The 17056-nt window shown below is 40.5% G+C and overlaps 1 protein-coding gene across 1 annotated transcript in view; it reads right to left on the bottom strand.

The window, feature by feature from the left end:
* Window positions 1-17056, bottom strand: part of TMC1 (transmembrane channel like 1) — a 259470-nt gene that overhangs the window by 148351 nt on the left and 94063 nt on the right. The gene's annotated exons all lie outside the window — the stretch shown is intronic.

Genomic DNA, 17056 nt, shown 5'->3' with positions numbered 1-17056 from the left:
TACCAATTCCACATTTCATTTAATAACTTTATTTTGCAAAAATTAGGAGCAGAGATGTCTTTGAAGTGCCCTTAAGATATTCAAGTCAGCTCTGTCTCAAGAGATAGAGAAAAATTGAAATAAGGGAAAGTAAAAATCTATTTCTCAAAAGTAACATAGTCTGTTGACTAAGCTTAAAACTTTGATTGATTAAACTAAATTTGAAATATATTTAGTGGAAATGAATTCTTTGAGAGACCTTCAAGGGTCTCAAGCCTACAAGGAGGACCAGTTAATACGACTGTTATTCAAATTTATGCACCAACTGCCAAAGCCAAAGATGAGGAAATTGAAGATTTTTATCAACCTCTACAGTCTGAAATTGACCGAATGTGCAATCAAGATGTATTAATTATCACTGGTGACTGGAATGCAAAAATTGGAAACAAAGAAGAATCACCAGTAGCTGGGAAATTTGGCCGTGGTGACAGAAATAATGCTGGAAACTTCATGATAGAATTTTATAAGACCAATGACTTAATCATTGCAAATGCCTTTTTCAACAACACAAATTGTGGTTATACATGTGGACTTTACCAGATGGAGTACATAGGAATCACATTGACTACATTTGTGGCAAGAGGTGATGGAAGAGCTCAATATCTTCAGCCACAACATGGTCAGGAGCTGATTGTGGAACAGACCATCAACTGTTCATATGCAAGTTCAACTTGAAGTTGAAAACAATTAAAACAAGTCAATGAGAGCTAAAATATGACCTTGAATATATCCCTCCTGAATTTAGAGACCATCTAAAAACTAGATTTGATACGTTGAACACTGATGATCAAAAACCTGAAGAATCCATGAAGAAAGCAAGAGGTCATTAAAAAGGTGAGAAAAGAAGAAAAAACTAAAATGGATGTCAGAAGGGACTCTGAAACTTGCCCTTGAGCAGAGGGTGGCTAAAGAAAATGGAAGAAGTGACAAGATGAAAGAGCTGAACCAAAGATTTCAAACAGCAGCTCGAGCAGATAAAGCCAATTGAAAGGAAGAAAACGCTCGGCATTTCTCAAGCTGAAAGAATTGAGGAAAAAATGTAAGCTTCGAGTTGCAGTATTGAGAGATTCTATGGCAAAATATTGAATGATGCAGGAAGCATCAAACAAGTTGGAAGGAATACACAGAGTCACTGTACCAAAAAGAACTGGTTGATTTTCATCCATTTCCGGGGGTGGCATATGATCAAGAACCAATGGTATTGAAGGAAGAAGTCAAAGCTGCACTGAAGGAATTGGTGAAGAACAAGGCTCCAGGAATTGATGGAATACCCACTGAGATATTTCAACAAACGGATGCCCCACTGGAGGCACTCACTCGGTTATGGCAAGAGATTTGAAAGACAGCCACTTGGCCAACTGACTGGAAGAGATCCATATTTGTACCCATTCCAAAGAAAGATGATCTCACAGAATGTGGAAATTATAGAACAATATCATTAATATCGCACACAAGTAAAATCTTACTGAAGATAATTCAAAAACAGTTGCAACAGTATATTGACAGAGAACTTCCAGAGATGCAAGCTGGATTCAGAAGAGGATGTGGAATAAGGAATACCATTGTTGATGTCAGATGGATCTTGGCTCAAAGCAAAGAATACCAGAAAGATGTTTACCTGTGTTTTATTCACTATGCAAAAGCATTTGATCATGTGGATCAGAATAAATTATGGATAACATTGAGAAGAATAGGAATTCCAGAACACTTAATTGTACTCGTGAGGAACCTATAATAGACCAGGAGGCAATCATTCAAAAGAACAAGGGCACACTGCATAGTTTAAAATCAAGAAGGGAGTGAGTCAAGGTTGTATCCTTTCCCCATACTTATTCAATCTATATGCAGAGCAAATAATCCAAGAAGCTGGATTATATGAAGAAGAACATGGCAACAAGATTGGAGGAAGAATCATTCAAAACATGCAATATGCTGACAACACAACTTTGCTTGCTGAAAGTGAGGATGACTTGAAGCACTTACTGATGAAGACTGAAGAATATAGTCTGCAGCATGGATTATATCTCAATATAAAGAAAACAAAAATCCTCACAACCAGACCTAAGCAACTTCACTTGCTATGAATGGGGAAAATATTGAAGTTGTCGAAGGCCTCATATTGCTTGGTTCTATAATTGATGCCAAAGGAAGCAACAGTCAGGACATCAGACAAAGTGTAACACTGGGCAAGTTAGTTGCAAAGGGCCTCTTTCAAGTGCTGAGGAGCAAAGATATCTCCCTGAGGACTAATGTGTGCCTGACACAAGCCATGATATTTTCAATAACCTCATATGCATGTGAGAGCTGGACAATGAATAAGGAAGACAACAGAAAATTGATACTTTTGAGATGTGGTGCTGGAGAAGAATGCTGAAAGTACTAAGGATTGCTAAAAAAACTAACAAATCTGTCCTAGAAGAAGTGCAGCCAGATTGCTCCTTGGAAGGGAGAATGGCCACACTTCCTCTCACCTACTTTGGTCATGTTGTCAGAAAGGACCATTGCCTGGAGAAGGATGTCATGCTTGGTAAGGTGGAGGGTTGATGAAAGAGGGGAAGGTCCTTGTTCTGGTTACCTAGTGCCACTCTGACAAGAATATACCACAAATGGGATGGCCTTAACAAACAGCAGGTTATTCTTACAATTTGGAGGCTTTAAGTCAGAGTTCAAAGTGCCAGGCTCTAGGGGCTGGGTGAAAGCCCCTCAACCCTTTGGACTTCAGCTTTGCCTTCTGCTCCCAGCTCACTGGAGCTAGAGGCTTCTCTTCACTCAGACAGCTGCTAGCTGCTGAGACTGAGAAGCCCAAGATTGACAAATAAAAAGGTACAGTCCCGATGTCACCAAATCACACAGTAGGCCATTAACTCAAGTCCATTGAAAGTCCCAAGGTCAGCAGAGCATGGCAGGCTGCTGAAAAACAACACAGCTACATGCACAACTCAAGCATGCCATAAGCTAGAGACTGTTCCCAAAGCTGTTTCTTATATATGGGAAGCAGACCACATACCCAAAGACAGCTACTCAGCTGCTCATAGTAGATTCCACCATGGAGTTGATTACCAGTCTCATCATGGGGAATACTACATCCAGCTGGCCATCCACTCAACCAGGCCTAGCCAAGGTGACACACAAACTTAGCCACGACAACCCTCAACGAGATGTATTGACACAGTGGCTGTGGCAATGGACTCAAGTATAGCAGGGATTGCAGAGATGGCGTGGGAACAGGCAGTGTTTCGTTCTGCTGTGCATACGGTTGCTATGAGTCAGGGACGACTCAAAGGCACCTAATAACAAGGAAATTTATTTTCTTGCTGAGTACATCAGATGTATTTTTTTCTCTTCTGTATTACTAGTATTACAAAAATAACATAGGATCTTTAACTCAAAAAAAAAAAAAAAAAAAACCCTAAGCATGAGTGGCATGACTTTAAATGTTGTTGTTATGTGCCCTTGAGTTGGCCACGACTCATAGCAACCCCTCCTTGGGTTTCCAAGGCAGTATCACTAGGAAGTAGATTGCCCAACCTTCCTTCGGAGAAGTGGCTGGTGGGTTTGAACCGCCAGCCTTCTGGTTAGCAGTCAATATGCTACCAGAGCTCCTATTATTTTAAATAGAGCAATGTAATCCCATAATAGGTCATTCCCCCCCGCCATGTCAGGTATTCACGCTCAGCTCCAAACTCACCTTTCTATACTTGACATTGTGATGCTGTTGTTATTGTTCTTAGGTGCCATCATGTCAGTTTCAGTTCCTAGTGAGTCTTTGTACAGCAGAATGAAACACTGCCTAGTCCTGCACCATCCTCACAATTGTTGCTGGGTTTGAGCCTATTGTTGCAGCCACTATGTCAATCTGTTTCATTGAGGGTCTTCCTCTTTTCTTCTGATCTTCTACTTCACCAAGCATAATATTTTTCTCTAGGGATTCGTCCATCCTGATAATATGTCTGTTGTTGTTGTTATATGCCAATATGTCTGTAGTACATGAAAAGAAGTGTCACTACCCTCATTGTAAGGAGTATTCTGGTTGTATGTCTTCCAAGACACATTTATTCATTATTCTGGCAGTGCATGGTATATTCAACATTCTTAGCCAATGCCATAATTCAAATGCATCAATTCTTCTTCAGTGTCTTCCTTATTCATTGTCCAGCTTTCAAAAGCATGAGGTAACTGAAAATATCATGGATTGGGTTAGACACACCATATTCCTCAATGTGATATCTTTGCTTCTTAACACTTTAAAGAAGTCTTCAGCAGATTTGCACAATGCAATGCATCATTTGATTTCTTCACTGCTGAGCACATCCATGGGTACTGATTATGGATTAAAGTAAAATGAAATCCTTGACAACTTCAATCTTTTTTCCATTTATCATGATATTGTTTATTGGTCAAGTTGTGAGGATTTTTATTTTCTTTATGTTGAGGTCACAGCTGTATCTTTCATCTTCATCACTAAGTGTTTCAAGTTCTCTTCACTTTCACCAAGCAAGCTTTCATCTGTTTACTGCAAGTTGGTAATGAATCTTCCTTCAATCTTAATGCCACATTATTCTTCATATAATCCAGTTTCTCAGGGTTTTTTTTTTATTTTAATTTGTTATTATAATGATACTTTTCAAGCTTTAATGGAAGTGAGTTCATCAATAGTAGTTTCAAAATCTACTTCTTTGCTTATCTGATTCTTTTAAATAATTTTATTGTGATTTGGGTGAAAGTTTACAGAGTAAATTGATTATCCGTTCAATTTCTCAGATTATTTGCTTAGCATACAGATTGGGTAAGTGTGGTGAAAGGATACAACCCTGATGTACAAGTCTTTCCTGATTTTAAACCACACAGTATTCCTCTTGGTCTATGTAGGGGAACAGGCTTTTGTGAAGCAGAATATGGCTGTGCTCTTTCTTAGGAGCTCTGGTAGCATAGTGCCTAAGGCACTTGACTGCTAACCAGAAGACTGGCGGTTCAAACCCACCAGTCACTCCTGGGAAGGAAGGTTGGGCAATCTACTTCCGTAGTGATACTGCCTCCGCAACCCAAGGAGGGGTCACTATGAGTTGGGACGGACTTGATGGCACACAACAACAACAACTTTCTTGCTACTAGCTCACGTTACTTGCTGCTTTCTAGGTCACAGTTAAGTAACACTTGTTGCAGTGACCTTGGAGGTCCAAGGCTCTTGTATAGAGCCACTTTTTCTTTCTTTTTTTTTTTTTTGCCAGACCTATAAAACCCAGACCTCCTTCTGGGGGGCAAGGAGACTTGAACTGGACCTGCTGTCATCCAGGGGCCAGCCTTGGTCAGTAAGCCCTTAAATAAACTCCTATATCTCAATCACAGAGTTGCCAGCCTCCTTCTTTGGTGTCAGAGCACCACAGACAAATTTCAATTACTGGTTTATGCCCAGACGAATTGGTAAGACAGCCAGGAAACTGAAGACATAGCTTACAAGGGAGAGATACCTACTTGGGCAAAACCTCAGGGTCCCTTGACCTCCATGTGGGAAGGTCTGGCCAGACCACTGCATGAGTACCAGGACACCCCAAAAGCATATCTGCTGGTAGAAATCCTGTGTAATTCATGTGAACTGCTGCATGAGTATAGGGATACCCCAAAAGTGCCAAGCAACATATCACAGTGCAAAGTGCACACCTCCATAAATATGGAAAAGAGGCTAAAAGAGTCGCTGCTATGGGCAGTTCAGCTGGCCACTGATACCCAATTAGCAGTGAAAGTGTGGATAAGAGCACTGTGGAGGACCTAGTTAGAAAGGGATGAGCAACTGTTGTGTTTGGGGCCACAATTGACTTTATGATGCAGAGTGAGGAGCCAGTTTTGCAAAAAACAGAGGTGGGGGAGGAAGCAGCTCAGAGAGAGGAAGCTTCGAGCTAAAGTTTGGGGCAGGAGTCCAGCCCCCCAGCCACCTGCCATGACCTCCATAAGCTGAAGTCCCAGGTGGGGCCCAGTATTGCCCCAGCACCTCCCTGTTCCTTGGGCTGTGAGGTTAGCAACAGTCAACAGAGAAGAGGGAGAGTGGGCACCGGAAGAAGGCAGCTGGACCAGGTAAGCTCTTGCATGTGTGACATGCTAGGGAGTCTCCTGCCTGTCCCTTTCATTTTCCTTTCTCCTCTCCCTTGCTGCTCCCGTTGTTAATGGAGCAGCACCAAGTCAGTGCCTGCAGCTAAAGTCAATAACAAAAAATTTAAAAAATAGCATAACTTGCACCACCACAGGGTCAGACAGTGAATTCTTAGCTGCAGAAATGAAAGCAAGGCTCTTCCAGGTCACACCCTCTGGCAGTGCCTGCATGCAGCTCACAATTTGGAGCAGACAGAGCAGCCCAGTTAGAGGAAACTGAGAAAGCATGGAGTATTAGCCACAGGAAGAGAGAGAAAAACTAGAGATTCTATAGGTTGACCATCAGAAAGCCCCTTGAGACCCCTTGGAGAGAATGAAACCACCTGCAGTTTTGGGTAACTTTGAATAATATTGAGGCCAGAGCAACAATACCATCCTCTGGTTCCTACTGGACCCACCCCTCAGGAGAAAGTATCCCTTGCCTCCAGGTGGATCCTGCAAGTCCCTATGACTAGAGGTGGTACTGAGGTCACCTGCAGATCAGAGCCCACCAGAGAGACGGGAGACCTCATGTAAAGGTCATCATACATTGGTCTAAGATAAACAAGAAGCAGACTAGCTCTGACTGGTCACAGTGCACACTTATCTTTGGAAACCCTGAGCAGTTTCAAGGTTGCCCCCTCCCCTTGACAACTGGCATTCCAGGGATGGATTCTCTGTGGGAAAATATGAACTGCAGGTAAAAGTAGTGAAAGTAGTCCTGAACGTAATGTCCCTGCTAGAAACACTGAGTGGAGACTTGGACACATACACTGTGTTAGACCCAGCTGAAGCATTCTTTAGCATCTGTCTAGCCCCAGTGAAATATGCAAAGACCTAGCATTGGAAAATCAAAAGAGAAGAACATGTCCTGCATTTCTCAAGCTGAAAGAATTACAGAATTAAAGGGAAAAAATTCAATCCTCTCTCTGGTAACATAGTGCCTAAGGCACTTGACTGCTAACCAGAAGGCTGGTGGTTCAAACCCACCAGCCACTCCTTGGAAGGAAGATTGGGCAATCTACTTCTGTAGTGATACTGTCTTGGAAACCCAAGGAGGGGTCACTATGAGTCGGGTCCAGCTCGAGGACAAACAAAAACAACAACAACAAGTTACAATATTAAAGAATTCTGTGGGCAAAATATTAAATGATGCAGGAAGCATAAAAAATAAAATGGAAGGAATACACAGAATCACTGTACCAAAAGAATATTTTTTTTTCCAACCATTTTAGGAGGTAGTGTTTGATCAAGAGCCTATGATACTAAAGGAAGAAGTCCAAGCTACACTGAAGGAATTAGTGAAAAACAAGGCTCTGAGAATTGACGGAATACACACTGAGATGTTTCAACAAACAGGTGTATCACTCAAGGTTCTCACTTGTTTATGCCAAGGAATTTAGAAGACCTGGTCAACCTACTGGTGGTGTAGTGCTTAAGGCATTTGACTGTTAACCAGAAGGCTGGAGGTTCAAATCTACCAGCCACTCCTCAGAAAGAAGATTGGGTAATCTACTTCCACAGTGATATTGCATCGGAAACCCAAGAAGGTGTCTCTATGAGTTGGATCTAACTCAACAGCAGTGAGTTTGGTTTGGTCAACTGACTGGAAGAGATCCATAGTTGTACCCATCCCACGGAAAGGTGATCCAAAAGAATATGGAAAATATTGAACAATAACATTAACGTCACATGCAAGTAAAATTTTGCTGAAGATAATTAAAAAATGGTTGCAGCAATATATTGACAGAGAACTGCCAGAAATCCAAGCCAGATTCAGAAGAGGATGTGGAACAAGGGACGTCAATGCCAATGTCAGATGGATCTTGGCTGGAAGCAAAGAATACCAGAAAGACATTTACCTGTGTTTTATTGAGTATGCAACAACATTTGCCTGTGTAGATAATAACAAATTATGGATAAGATTGAGAATAATGGAAATTCCAGAGCTCTTAATTGTGCTCATGGAGAACCTGTACACAAACCAAGAAGCAGTCATTAGAACAGAACAAGGGAATACTGTGTGGTTTTAAATCAGGAAAGGTGTGCATTGGGGTTGTATGCTTTCTTCACATTTATTCACTCTATGTGCTGAGTGAATAATCCAAGAAACTGGACTAAATGAAGAATGTGGCATTAGGATTGGAGAAAGACTCATTAACAATGTGGGATTTGCAGATGACACAACCTTGCTTGTTGAAAGTGAAGATGATTTGAAGCACTTACTAATGAAATAAAAAACTATAGACTTCAGTACAGATTACACTCAATATAAAGAAAATAATAATCCTCACAACTGGGCCAATAAGCAATATCATAATAAATGGAGAAAACAATGGAAGTTGTCAAGTATTTCATTTTATTTGGATCTACAATCAATGCCTATGGAAGCAGCAGACAAGAAATCAAATGATGCACTGCACTGGGTAAATCTGATGGAAAAGACCCTTTAAAGTGTGTAAGAACAAAGACACCACTTTGAAGACTAAAGTGTGCCTGGTGCATGGGTGGTTATAGCTGAGATATGTGAAATTGGCTCAGGGAAAAGCAATCAATGAGCCAAATTAAAGGCTGCATCACCTATAAGTCCTGGCCCTTAACCCTTTGTTCAGACAGTTAATTAGTAGCTTATGTGAATTAGTAGTCTATGTGAATCAGACAAAGGCATAAGGAATAGTGGAAGATAATGGACAAGGTCCTGTGGGGAAGAACCCTGTAGCAGGACATCTGGGATCACCCCCAAACTTTGGACACCAACCTGTTTTTCATGCAGTTGCCCATTCACATCTTTCCCTACCTGGGGAACCAAGATGCGGGTGCTATAGCACAAGTTAGAATGATGCATCCAGAAGGGGAAGCTATCTACTAGATTCACTAGAAAAGCAGACATGGCAGTGGCCATGTTAATTAGAAAACAGCCAAAGAGATAAGCGTAACAGGGTGGCTGTAGTACAAAATTGCACAGTGTGCTTACACCAATGCCAGAGGTGCCTACCTCATAATTCTGAACACATACATAAGGTAACGCAGCCAGTGACAGACTGGCAGGTAGATTATCAGGCAAAACTTCCCTGACAAGGTGGACTAAGGTGCTGCCTGAGGTTTGAGGTTAATAAATTTGGCTCCTTCCAGGACTTTAGTCCCATATGCCAGACTGGGAGCCCTGAGTGACTCTCCACCCACAATACAAGTGACATCACAGGCTCCAGAAGCATATCTATGCAGGTTGTTGCCAGAGCAAAGCAGCATGGTCCTCCTAATGACTTAGGACCATGTGCCAGAATATGGAACCATCTACTGGTGCTTGGCATAGGTTATCCCATCCAAGTGGGTTGATTACTTCATTCCTCTAGTGGCTTAGGAACTGACCACCCTAATGTGGAAACCCACCATTCTACTACATGGAGGACTTCAACAGTCATGCTTCACCTGGACTGCAATGATGGCTATAGCATGAGGGATGGTAGTGGGTCTCCCTTTCTAAGATACAGTAAAAAGGTTGGTTTTACCCATAAACCCTAAGGTGACCTCCCTTCAACAAACATATGGTACATTCAGCCAGGGAAAATGCCTAAGGTAGCCCCTGTTCTCACCACCCAGAGAGAAGCCACCAGCACGATCCTAATAGAAGGGAAAAATTTACCTCCTTGATACCTGCTAAACATCTATTTTTCCAACTGTAAGTGTGTATTTCTCTCCTTTATTCCCTTTGCGGCTGCCAACATCTTCCTAGAGTGGGCTCACAGCTTCACTACAGTCCACCCCAAAAGCAGCTGCTGGATCTGTGAGCTGATCCCCATTTTAGGTGGTAAAGGCATGCCTTGGAGCATGGCGTTTATGGCTGGAACTAACTGACTGCTGTGGGAGATACATGGGAATGTGTTTGAGCCTCTGTGAGTAAATGCAGGATAACAGGAGAGGGAAGGCAAAACGACTGGTAATAAGTTTTGTTGTTTTTTTTTTTAGAGGAGAAAAAAAGTGTTTCTTTCTTAAAGTAGAATGTCTGCTTGTAACATAATGTGAAAGATAGTGAAAGCTAAACTTGAGGGTTTGTAATAAGTTGTAGAAGGTTTGAGAAGAAATGAACTTTATTTGCCTTGTTTTATAATACCTGCAAACAGTGAGTTTGAAAAGAAAAAATGTTTTGCATAAGATGTGAAAAAGACTGGTGAATCTTTCACTGCAAAATGTTATAGCAGTCTTTAAAAGGGCTTAAGTGAGGTGGACCAAGGGCAGTGCTTTCCTCTAGTTACTAAACAGACCATGAATGACAGCGGGGAAACTTGTGGGACATTCTGACAGCTGCTCAGAGTGGGGCATGTGGGTGAAAACTGAATGTTGCACCTATATACCAGACTGCCACTAGAACATTGCTGATTTGTTAGGCCACGTGAAGAAGCAAATAGAGGCCCCTGATACACTGATCCATCTGGTTTTCCTCCTTCCCCTCTAGCTGGTAAGTGTTTATACTGGGTGTTGGCCTTTTCCTGGGTATAGGGTTGTTTTAGGGAGCTCTGGTAGCATAGTGCCTAAGGCACTTGACTGCTAACCAGAAGGCTGGCAGTTCGAACCCACCAGCCACTCCTCAGAAGGAAGGTAGGGCAATCTACTTCCATAATGATACCACCTCAGAAACCCAAGAAGCCGTTGCTATGAGTCGGATCAGACTTGATGGCACATAATAGCAACAAACAAGGGTGGTTTTGCTGTTTTTGTTGTTTGTCATCGAGTTGGACCCGACTCATTGTGACCTCTCCTTGGGTTTCCGAGGCAGTATCACTATGGAAGTAGATTGCCCCATCTTCCTTCCAAGGAGTGGTTGGTGGGTTTGAACCGCCAGCCTTCTGGTTAGCAGTCAAGTGCCTTAGGCGCTAGGCTACCGGATTGCTTCTGTGGCCTTTGCCTCCAGCTGCAGCAATGCTGCCATCCTTAACTTCAGAGTCACAATACCTACCCTAGGGGTCTTTAGGGACCTGGTGGAAGAGAGGGATATGCCAGATATTAAGAGCTGGCCTCAGGTGTCGACTGTAAAGGAACAGGCTTTTGTGAGGCTGACTATGGCTATATTCTTGCTTTCTTCTAGTTCACTTCCTCTTGCTAGGTCACTTATGTAACAGTTGCTGGGATGGCCTTGGAAGTCCATGGCCCTGGCACCAAGCCACCTTTGTTTGCCAAAGCCATAAAAGCCCCTGCCTCCCTCTGGGGGATGTGGCCACTTGAACCAGCCCTGCCACTGGCCAGGGACCAGCCTCAGTTGGTAAGTCCTAATAAACCCCTACATCGATCTTATAGAGTTGCCAGCCTCCTTCATCAGTCTCATGATATCTTAGACAAACTTCAAGATAATGGTCCATGCCCAGACAGTCTACATACAGGTCCCACATCAACAAAATTCGGTTCTCAAGAATTCCCATTCTTCACAATGTTATCTATAATTTTTTGTTATCTGCACAATTAAATGCCTTTGTATAGTCAATAAAACACAAGTAAACATCTTTCTGGTAGTCTCTGCTTTCAGCCAAGGTCCATCTGACATCAGCAGTGATACACCTCTGTTCATGTCCTCCTCTGAATCTGGCTTGAATTTCTGGCAGTTCTCTGTTGATGTGCTGCTGCAACCATTCTTTAATTATCTTAAAAAAATGTATTGTCATGTGATATTAATGATATTGTTCTGTAATTTCCACATTCTTTTCTATCACCTTTCCTTGAAATGGAAACAAATATGGATCTCTTCCAATCAGGTAGCCAAGTGGCTGTCTTCCAAATTTCTTGGCATAGATGAGTGCTTCCAATGTTGCATCCATTTGTTGAAACATTTCAGTGGATATTCTATCAGTTCCTGGATCCTTGTTTTTCACGAACATCTTCAGTGAAGCTTGGACTTCTCCCTTAATTACCATCAGTTATTGACCATATGCTGCCTCTTGAAATGGTTGAATGTGTACCAATTCTTTTTGGTACAGTGACTCTGTATGTTCCTTCTACCTTCTTTTGATGCTTCTTGTGTCATTCAGTGTTGCTCACAGAAGCCTTCAACACTACAACTTGAGGCTTGAGTTTGTCCTCAGTTCTTTCAGCTTGAGAAATGCTAACATATTCTTCCCTTTTAGTTTTCTAACCCAAAGTCTTTGCACATTTTATTATACTACGTTACTTTGTCTTCTTGAGCCACTCCGAAATCTTCTGTTCAGTTTTTTTACATCCATTTTGGTCTTTTCTGCTTTTTTTTTTTTTTTTAACTATGCTGTGCCAGTTGAGCCTGATATCCCCCATGACTATAATCTGCAGCCTGCAGGCTCAGTGACTCACACTCTCGAGGTGCTTAGTTGTGGCTAACAAGTTACCCTAATGTTGCCTCCTATTAGCTTAAAACTATACTTTTATATTGCATAGAAATACGTGTGTAGGAATATTGTCTGCCAAGCCTACGGTTGTGGGTATATTCTCATTTGCCTATCCATACTTCATCTTCTTGCCTATCTTTCTTGCCTTTTTTAATGATCTTTTGCTATCTTCATGTATGATGTCCACAATTATTCTGGTCTTCAATCATTAGTGTTCAAGGCATCAAATCTATTCTTGGATGGTGTCTAAATTCATGTGGGATATACTCAAGCTCATATTTTGGCTCTTGTGGACTTGTTTTAATTTTCTGAAGCTTCATTTTGAACTTGCAGTCACCAATTGATGGTCTGTTCTCCTTGTTCTGATATTGCACTTCTCCATACCTGCTTTCTACAGATGCAGTGAATTCAATTCCTATGCATTCCATCCACCAAGGTCCACATGTATATTTGCCATGTATGTTGTTGAAAAAAGGTATTTGCAATAAATAAGTTGTTGGCCTTGCAAAATTCTATCCTGAATTTTCTGGTGTGATTTCTATCACCAAGGCTGTATTTTCCAACTGTCAATCCTTCTTTATTTCCAACTATTGCATTCCAATCACTAGTAGTTATCAATGCATCTTGACTGCATGTTTGATCAATTTCAGACAACAGAAGTTGGTACAATTCTTCAATTTCTTCACCTATGATATTGTTGTTGTTGTTATGTGCCGTTGAGTCAGACCTGCTCATAGTGACCCCTCCTTGGGTTTCCGAGGCAGTATCACTATGGAAATAGATTACCCAACCTTCCTTCTGAGGAGTGGCTGGTGGGTTTGAACCACCAGCCTTCTGGTTAGCAGTCAAGTAACTTAAGGACTATGCTACTAGAGCTTTTTGACATTAGAGGATGGTATTCTATAAATCAAGGAGCTCTGGTGGTGCAGTGACTAAGGCATTTGACTGCTAACCAGAAGGTTGGCATGCAGATCCACTAACCACTTCATGGCAGGAAGACAGGACAATCTACTTCTGTGAAGATTTACTGTCCTAGAAATCCAATGGGGCAATCAACTAGATGGCAGTGGGTGGGACTCTATAACTCACATTGTTGGTTTTCCAGCTGCTTCTATATTGTTGTTGTTAGCTGCCATAAAGTTGGATACTGTGACTCATGGTGACACCATAAACAAAAGAATTAAATATTGTGATCCAAAGGTTTTATTGGTTGATTTTTGGAAGTAAGTCACCTGACCTTTTTCTTAGTTTGCCTAGGCTGGAAGTGCCACTGAAACCTGTTCAGCGTCATAGCAACATGGAAGCTTCCACTGACAGTGATGGCTGTGTTTGAGGTACTTTAGCTACAAATTGAACCTAGGTCTCCCACATGGAAGGCAAGATAGGGGATACTGAGAAGTGACTTGGTCTTTCCTTTGGCTTCCTATTTGCTTCCTGGGGTTGTTCCCTCTCCAGAAACACTTCTTCACTCAAGGAAGTGCTCATTGCTGCAGGTGAATCTCTTTCCCAATAGACACCAGCACTAGCAGCATCCTCTCTTCAGAGGATTGAATTTCAGTTGTTGGTCTTTTCTCTAAATGTCTCAATTTTAATAATTCCAATGTCTTCCATTATTTCTGCAGCCCTTGGGGTGATAGCTGCTTCCTATATTATCATGATATGCTAGTGTTCTCTTTTAGGCTTTTCAAAACCTAATTACCAATTCTTTATCTGGTTAAGGCATTCAGCAGCTATCCGAAAGTTGGACAGTTTGAACCCACTAGCCACTCCATGAAAGAAAGATGAGGCAGTAGGCTTCTGAAAGGATTTAAAACCTTGAAAACCCTGTGAAGTAGTTCTACTTTGTCCTATAGGGTCACTATGAGTCGGAATCAACTTGATGACAGTGGGTTTTGATTTGGACTAACCAATTCACTTCCTACATTCTTTCCTTTCAAATAAATATTCATGTTTCTTTCTCCTAACTAGCCCCTGTCACAGAAATTATAACCTGATTTAGTGTAACTCAGAAACATATTTTGTTGTTCACTAAGCTCATGCCTAGAAACAGTGGGAATATAGCAAAAGCTATTTTTTGCAAGTTTCAGCTAAAGAACAGAAAAACATATCCCTTCTTTTGAAGTCCATCCTACAAAATGACTTCACAATCTCCTTTTTCTCCCACCCACCCATAGTGTTCAATCATGTTATAATTACTGAAACAACAATTCATATTAACACTCTACAATAACACTTCCTGGTAAGAATTTGGTTTTCTTAACCAATGTTTTGATTAAAATAGTAAGTCTAGTTTAAGAGACTTATGAAGGACATATTACTAAAATACAACTCTGATTCCTGTTAGGTTGTTTCTGTTTTAATGATTTTATGTTTATTATACTAAATCTCATGGTGCATATATATTCATCCAGTGAATATCTATCCAGCTCCACATCTGTGGAAGATAATTTGCTAATTGCTTTGAGAGACTTCCATAAGAAGACAGGATTGCCTGCATCTCTGTTGTTGTTATGTGCTGTCGAGTCGGACCCTGTCATAGTGTCCCCTCCATTCTCATTTTATATATTATAAAATACTAGAGAGTATTGTTTGTTTGTTTGTTTGTTTTTACTGTATCTATATTCAGTTTCTTTCTTTTTCTATTTTCTTTTCTTTTCTTTTTTTTTTTTTTTGATAATTTACCAATTAGAGTAATATTTGGGTTGGGAAAAATATATTTTAGTAAAAATGATGAAAATTGTTTCTGTTTAGGCATTGCCATAAGTCTAAATCATATAGATAACTGTTTAACTGAAATCTTCACAGAAATCTTCAAAAAGAAAAGGAAATAGGATATTACCTAAGAAAAGTGTGAGGACGGCACATAATTGTTAATTAGGGGTTGTTATTATTACAAATATTGTTTGAGCAATTCATCCAAAGAAAATAACTTGTGTGCCATCTTAGAATTTAAACCTAGTCATTATTGTACAGTTAAAATTAAAATGTGCTATTTTTTGGGGAAAAAAATTAAAAAAGAAAAGAAAATACATGCCCAAAAAACTATTGACAATGCAATTAATTAGAAAACAATAAACTTTAAGATTAATAATTTAATAGGAGCTCTGGTAGCATAGTGCCTAAGGCACTTGACTGCTAACCAGAAGGCTAGCAGTTCAAACCCACCATCCACTCCTCAGAAGGAAGGTTGGGCAATCTATTTTTGTAGGTGATAATGCCTTGGAAACCAAAGGAGGGGACACTATGACAGGGTCCGACTCGACAGCACATAACAACAACAACAGAGATGCAGGCAATCCTGTCTTCTTATGGAAGTCTCTCAAAGCAATTAGCAAATTATCTTCCACAGATGTGGAGCTGGATAGATATTCATTGAATGAATATATATGTACAGAACTCTTCTGGATGATTCAGGGTTATCATGATAAATATAGTTTTAAAAATACATTGAAATATAACAATACCCTATAAGATTATGATTGTATAGAAAGACATTTACTTCTATGTTAAATGAGCCCTAACTGGATTATTTTTAAAGTCTTGCTATTAATTGTTGATGCTTCAGGAGGATTATGCTGTGGTATAATTTAAGGAGCTCTGGTAGCATAGTGCCTAAGACACTTGACTGCTAACCAGAAGGCTGGCGGTTCAAACCCACCAGCCACTCCTCGGAAGGAAAATGAGGCAATCTACTTCCATAGTGATACTGCCTTGGAAACCCAAGGAGGGGTCGCTATGAGTTGGGTCCGACCTGAGGGCACATAACAACAACAACAACAACACAGCATTTTTGACAAATAAGTGGCCTGCAAATATGCAGGTAATTATTGTATTACGTTCATCAGCAATATAGGGAATTTGCTTTTTAAGGAACCACTCAAAGACAGTGTTAATCATATAAAAGAATATATGCTTGCTTTATCTTCTAAGATTTAGGGCTAATCTATGCAAAAAAGACTTTCTATCTTAAGTCTTATTTATTTAAACAACAGTTGTTAAGAAAAAGAAGGCATGTTATGCTGAATTTTTCACTGCTCTGAACATACTATGTATTCATTTAAAACTGGGTCAGGAAAAGACAGTATTATTATTAGAAATACATCAAAATGTCTAACAAGGCAGTATTTCATTTTACCATCTCCATAGATATTTATCATTAAAACCTTGGTTTCAAATGTTTTGTCAGGGCAAGGGAAATTCCCTGAGGCATTACTCAAGCACTTAGGTAAAAAAAAAGGATCCTGAATTAATTAGCCAAAATAAATGTGCCCTGATTTGCATACTCATCTTGTCTAACACACTTTCAGAAAAGAAAAAAAAAAGATGCTTATTTTCAAAACAAAGACTAGAAAATGGACCTAGAATAGAGATGAGCACTATCAGCCATCACAGATAACTTATGGTACTACCGAGAAAATACGCACAATTTCTGGCAGTAATATTATAACTTGCAAAACCTATGGAGACAAAATTCATTTTAGCAAAGTTTGACTGTGTAAAGGAGTTGGGGGAGGTGCTCTAAGGCTTCTTAGAAACAGGACGTTTAC

Source organism: Orycteropus afer, unplaced genomic scaffold, assembly GCF_000298275.1.
Source record: "Orycteropus afer afer isolate SDZICR_OR568_19922 unplaced genomic scaffold, OryAfe1.0 scaffold00005, whole genome shotgun sequence".
Taxonomy (NCBI): Eukaryota; Metazoa; Chordata; class Mammalia; order Tubulidentata; family Orycteropodidae; genus Orycteropus; species Orycteropus afer.
The sequence above is the reverse complement of the archived record's forward strand: the minus strand, read 5'-3'. Positions and strand labels throughout refer to the sequence as shown.